The following is a 6660-nucleotide window of genomic DNA, read 5'->3' as shown; positions in this document are numbered from 1 at the left end:
CAATTATCTATAGCTACTGTGTTGCTTTCCTGCCTGTCTTTCCAACAGCCCCCTATTAAGCTATATCAATACGTTCATAGAGGAAAGTCTCATAATCCAATATATAACTTCTTCTCACTGACCAAGTCATAGATAGTGTTCATAAAATGGTTCATTCTCACCATTTTTAGATTATTGTATAGCAGTTCCTCCTGTCACAGCCCATATTGGATACTTCAGAGAAAGCAGTATGAATTCCCATAATGGCAAGTTATTGAATTGTCAGTCCATCTGGGATGATTTTTTTCCTAGCCCCAAGAAGATAGCGGTTTCTATACATCCTGAAGCATGAATACCCATATCATATATTGAAATTATCATGGGATGGTAAGAAACAGAGTTAACATTGCACAAGGATTTCCATTTTAACTGAGGTGAGAAAAACCTATAAAAAGCTTTTAGTGAGAAAATTAGGGTAGAATGCCTATTTTATTAACTAATTAAATATTGAGGAGTTTATAAAATTGAACATCTCAAAATTACTGTAGCTTGAGTTTTCAAGGGCAGTTTGTGGTGAAAAAATAATATAAGGTTAGTTATGGCATTTTTTTAATATGTGCCTTGTGTCTAGTTTGACATTTTCTTCAGATCCTCCTTTAAAATGTACAAGATAAGTTAACACAGTGAGGATTTTGTCTCCCCCCATGACTAGATGCTAGGTCATCTATGGGGGAAACGAAGCCTGGACTTCATGCTTTCAAATCTAGAGTTACTACTGTTTGAGCTAACAGAGCAGGGCCATTAACTCATAGGCAGGAGGAAGAGCCTACAGATAAACCTCAGCATATGCTATAGCCACCAGAAGGGGAACACACAGCCATTATGTGCATGAGGGGTTATGCAATGTTTTCAGTAGTGGAGAAGGTTGAGGGCACTTTGGAACAACTTTTATATTGGTGGAGTACAACATGGGACTATGTATGAAATGTTGACAATACTTTGGTCTGAGATTAGCAGGTGTCAGTGTTACCATTCATTGTTATGCCTGGTTGTCAGGGGCTCAGTCTCCTCCATAGTAGCTTCCCATCCATGTCTCCCGCGAGCCCCTTTGCTACCAGCTTGCTTCCTCCAGCAGCTGGTGAGCATTCTTAAGTTTACAAACTGTGCTGGAATCCAGGGGATGAATGCCAGCAGGAATCACATGTTTGCATTGTGTGTGTGTCAATTGGGGCTTTCACACAAATAAATGTCTCAAACAACCAAGGAGACTAACAACATCTCAATAGAACGTTTCAGGCATTTGGCTGCATATAGAGTACTAGTGTCACATATGGCAAGTTTGAAGGTAGAGAGATGTACTTCATACTGGCAGAGATGGGGGAACCCAGAGGAAGGAGGAGGAACACAGCTAATAGACACCTGCTAGTGCAGCCACTCCTGGTTAAACCCAATTTCTAGAAGTATAGAACAGGCTGTGGCATGTTTTCAGAAGAAAGTGATGGTACACACTCCTTCAGGGAGTCCCCTCATCAACAGATAGGTTCTCATCACTGCTTCATATGGAGGGCTGCTCATGGGGTAACTAATTTCAGTAATTTTTCGGCCATGATAAAATGTTAGACACAAAAATCCTGCACATCCTGTGGTATGTTGCCATTTCAGACCCCTTCATGAAGGTTGGTACAATCCACAGCAGCTTCACAGCAGTTTAAGTGTCTTTTCTCCCCTCTCACTGTGGAGAGCTACCCCCAAGATACACCTCTCTGTATTTTTATAAAAGAAGTTAAAAAGACTACACTTAGTGACAATTAATGACCCACTTCACCCATCTAAATCCCTCAAGCCTGGAAATAATAAGTTAAGGAAAAAGCCTTCAGCATTCCCTGCCATCTTCACATTGACTATCATACTGTTGATTACACCAAGACTTTCAAAGATGGGTCCTGATTCAGCCTTATCTGTCAATAAAAGTAGGATAATTAAGTATCCAAAAACCCTATCTAAAGTAACCAGTCACATGCTCTTTGTCTGTATACATGTCATAGGGCAGGGGCAGGCTGCAGCACAACAGGTGTACCTGCCTCAGTTTCCCCTTGGCCTGGCCATAGAAAGAATAATCTCTTTAAGCATCCATTCTAAATTATGCCCAAAAGGTAGAATTTTTTCTTATACATGCACAATAGTCCTCAGAACTCATAATAAAACCCTTTCTTCCAACTTCCCCCTGCACCCTCAGAACAGGAACTGTCACAATAGTTTTTCCATACCCAATCAAGGAACAGTACTTCCATGTTCTCCACCCAAGAGTCAGTTTCCACTCTGTTTGTAGTTTCTTGGCTCTTGTTTCAGGCTCCAACTCTCCAGGCCATTCACCAGAGAGATACCAAAATTACTTCCGTCCCACAACTCTGCTACCACAGCCCCCAAGTCAGGTCTCCCTCAAGAGAGCTCCCCATAGTGTCCCACTCCCCAGGCCCCCTTGGCCGAGAGTCCTACCCTTGCTCAGGAAACATCCGTCCAGGACCAAAGCCCTTGTTCTGGACTCAGCTTCCCACAGCCCTCCACTCAGGCCTGCTGCAAGGGGGCTTCCTACAGTGTACCACTCACCCCATCTTCCCTGCCTGGGAGTTATAACCTTTGATTAATGGGTTCCCATGAGTAGTTTAAAGATAAGTAATAAAGCCAAACTGAATTAGTTAAGGTTCAAGATTCCAGGACAATTACAGATCATTTAATTTAGTGGAGGACTGTGAATGACAACTGAAAAAATTAAACAGTTTATTTAAAATAAAATTGTTAGTTAAAGCAAACAGGCATTATAGGAGAACCACACACTATTCATACTCACACTCTAATGTAAAGAGGCATGCAGGCGTGACCAGAGTCTGGATGAGAACAATGGGTACAATCTTTTCTCTAATAGTACCTTGATGGTGGATAGGCGCAGCTCTCTAAAAATCAGTCTACTATCCCTTTCATAATGACTCACAACACCACCCCATAATTAATCAGCATGAAGCCAGCTTTTTACTATATCTATATTTCTACTACCATAATCAAAATACCTTCTACTCCCTCATTGACAATATTAAATATCCTAATTAACATTTACATAAATATAATTCTAATAACTATCAATATAGACAGCATTCTTCCAAAACATTCACATTTCATTGAATTTGCTTGTTAAAGCCAGTTACAACAAGAGGTTGTCCTAACTTACCTCTCTTCACCTTACTCATATTTTATCAGGCCTCACTTAACTACAATCAAGCCTATTTTTAGGCAATAAAATTTTGGGCTTATTTACATTTCAAACACATTCTATATTACATATGCAAGCAAAATCTCTATAGACTGCAGAATCCCACTCCAACTCCTGGGATCCACCCTCCAGCATCAACCCTCTTGTTTCAGGCTCACATTCCCTTAACTAGACTGGGTCTTTCCCTTTGGCTTAGGGGCCACTACTCAAGCTCTCCTGTAATTCAGGACAGGTTCCTCCAGCTGAAGCCAGTCCTCACCCATAGTTTTCCTCAGCATTTATTCTTCCCAATAGTACCCTGGACTAACTCTCCTCTACTGCTCCTGTTTCTAGCTAGTCACACCTTTCCTCCTTAGCAGCTCTCATCTGCCCCTTTTCCTAACTGACTCCTCCACTGGTTCAGTCTCTCCCAATTTATGTGGCCCAGGTGCCTTCTCTGTAAACCAGTTGGGAGGCAGCTAATCAGTCACAGATGCACTGGATCTGCTCCTTCTTAAAAGGGCCAGTCACCCTGTGACAATGTTATGACAGATATAGCAATTTCCTGGACAAACCTTACTGAATTAAGATAAAACTTATTGAATGAAGTATTTTAGGAGTCAACTGTATTAAAAATACAAATGTTTGTTTATTATTGTGGGACTATATGTAACTTCTTTAAGTGGGAGACAGAATTCATGTAAACCAAGGAAAATGTTATGAGCATCAAAGGACTCTTAAAACAATAGACCAGACAAGATTGAATTTTAGTTGAGTGGGTTTCCTAGGAAATACTTGGGGGGAGGGTAATGTAAATTACCCACCTCCAGGCCTATCCTTTTTAAGTTACACCTTGAGGAGTGTAGCAAGGGGGACATGGCTTCCCCCAAAACTGAAGGGGAAGAACCACTCTCCACCCCCTAGTGGGTGGAGCCTGGAAAGCCATGCCCACCCCACTGGAAGAAGAGGAGTGGGACAGGAAGTTTAAAAAGTGGGTCCTGCAGCTCAGTTAGGTAAGAAACAGAAAAGGGAGCAGATATCTCTTGAATATTGCTGAGCCCTATATCCAAAATAGGATTCTGCTGAGAACTCAGAGAAGGTGCTCAGGCTGCTGACTGACCAGTACAAGGAGGAGCTACTGTGTACCCTAGATAGATAGATAGAGGAATCCCAGGAGACAGAGGTACACTCTAAAGGGGTAGTAGGAAGTAGCCCAGAGATACCAGACAATAGTCTGGTTGTGTTGCCAGAATTCAGGACAGTGTGTTTTAGTGGGATCCCTGCTGACCCAGAGGTGGAACCCTCTGCCATTGGTAGGGCCTTGGGCTAGGACCTGGTGGAGTAGGGTGAGCCTGAGTCCCTTAGCAGCCACCCCATCCCCAGCCTGAACTTGTCTGCTCTCTGCCTGAGCCAGGAGGCAAGGTGAAAGATTGTTTATTGCTCTACCCCGCCAGACGTGCCAGAGCCCCAAGACTGCTAATTCCCCTTTGAGCCTTGCCTTTATATATATGTGGTCATGAGAGGGCGAGGCCTCCCTCCAAGACTGAGGGGGAGGGATAGCCACAGACCCCTACACAAAAAAATCTACTATCTCTGTCTGATTGTCTACTCATGGTCTCTGCAGATAAAAGATGCAAAACTGAATACAGTAGTGATTCACAGATTCCTGAGTGTGGTTGTTCTGAGCTTTTGACTACAGAAAAACCCTTTAGCGTGGCCTGATGAACTGTTCACTGGCTCGAGACCTTGTTAGAGTTGTGGTGGGAGGGTGATCTCTGGGTAAGCTTATTAGCATGCAAGTAGGTTTTTACTGTTTTAAATATGTTTTCTCTGCAATGTAAGAAACCATATGAAGAAATGTGCTTGCTTAGGAAGAGCTGTGCGGTAACTTATCACTGTGGCAATTACCCTGTTCATAGCCTTTTAAAAGAAAGCAAAGCAGAGCAGAGCAGGCCTGCTTAGGCAGTCTGACTTTTCTGGGGAATTCACAGTGTAGGCAGGGAGCCATCTGGCCTGGAAATACTCTCCTCAGGAGGGAGAGAGATGCATGTTTCTGCCTAAGAAAGGTGACTGCTGGGGAGAAAGCAGCTTAAAAGTAAGTGCCCTTGCTGGAGCATGGAGGGGAAATATAGATACAGTTGCCCTGAAACTGTGACAAATGTGTCTGGTCCTTCTTGAATCCTACAAACCTCTGTCTCAATAACATCTTGGGACAAGGAGTCCCACAAGTTAATGATGGAGTTGGGGGGGTGTATTATAAATCCTTTTATTGTTTTGAATTCATTGGTGTATCAGGTTTACTATATCAAGTAGTATTTTGTAAATCTGTTTTGGGTCTCCTCACTAAACTCTGGGTTTCAGAGTAGCAGCCGCGTTAGTCTGTATTCGCAAAAAGAAAAGGAGTACTTGTGGCACCTTAGAGCTAACAAATTTATTTGAGCATAAGCTTTCCGATGAAGTGAGCTGTAGCTCACGAAAGCTTATGCTCAAATAAATTTGTTAGTCTTTAAGGTGCCACAAGTACTCCTTTTCTTTTCCCTAAACTATGCATTCTTTTTTCTCTCTCTCCTCATATGGAAGTATCTCCATGCCCTCAAATCATTTTTATTGCCCATTCCTGGACCTCTTCTATTTCTGCTATATTTTTTTCAGGTGACCAGAACTGAACACTATATCCCAGAAGACAGCAATTTTGACCAATAGTTACATTTGCTACCCTTCAGCATCCCCAGTAAAGCAGCTGATATTAATCAGACTGTTTTTTAGCAAGAGCTCAACCACTTCATTTTTAAATTTCTTCAGAATGATTTTTCCCTCATTCTGCTAGGTTCCTGGCACTGCCTTTTGGCTTCAGTGGGAGGTTGTTGTTTTTTCACTGAAAATTTTAAGAAGCACAGTAGAGTTGGGTGGAAAATGGTTTCCCTATCCTGCCAAATTTTTGAGATTTAAAATTTTTTCCTGTTTGGCATCAGGACAAAACTGAGACTTCTTATATCTTTCAATGAAAAAACAGACAGCCCAAACCACATCAGAATAGCCAGTGAATTGATGATTGGAGCACTTACCTGGGATATGAGAGACCCAAATTCAAGTCTCTGGTCTGCATTAGGCAGAGAAAGGGCTTGAATCTGACTCTCTCCTGCATTCCAGCTAAGTACCCTAATCACCTAACCATTGGCTATTCTGGGGTGACTGGAGCACACTGTCTCTACCTGAGAACCTAGGTTTGATGTATCTGCATTCACCTAGGGGAAAAAAACTACCAGCTCTACCCTGGAGCAGTAAATTCCATCTGAAAGCGAGAGCCAGCAGGGTCAAGAGACTGGGATTGAGAGTTGTGAGTGACACCTCTGCATTCTGAGCATAGAAGTGTTGCAGTTTTCTCCAGTGACATCATAGGTCTGGGACATTGGCCAAGAAAGCAATTAGCTAGGATA

At 42.4% G+C, this 6660-nt stretch overlaps 1 long non-coding RNA gene across 1 annotated transcript; it reads right to left on the bottom strand.

The window, feature by feature from the left end:
• Nucleotides 1-441: 441 nt before the first annotated feature.
• LOC122460737 lies at nucleotides 442-3703 on the bottom strand. Its single transcript, XR_006282211.1, has 3 exons — nucleotides 3588-3703; nucleotides 3203-3254; nucleotides 442-1742 (listed from the first exon to the last, which is right to left on the bottom strand). It is a non-coding gene; the product is annotated as an uncharacterized LOC122460737 (long non-coding RNA).
• Nucleotides 3704-6660: the final 2957 nt, after the last annotated feature.

Source organism: Dermochelys coriacea, chromosome 6 (genome assembly GCF_009764565.3).
Source record: "Dermochelys coriacea isolate rDerCor1 chromosome 6, rDerCor1.pri.v4, whole genome shotgun sequence".
NCBI classification, from domain to species: Eukaryota; Metazoa; Chordata; order Testudines; family Dermochelyidae; genus Dermochelys; species Dermochelys coriacea.
Note: the sequence above shows the minus strand (reverse complement) of the source record. Positions and strands in the feature narration are given on the sequence as shown.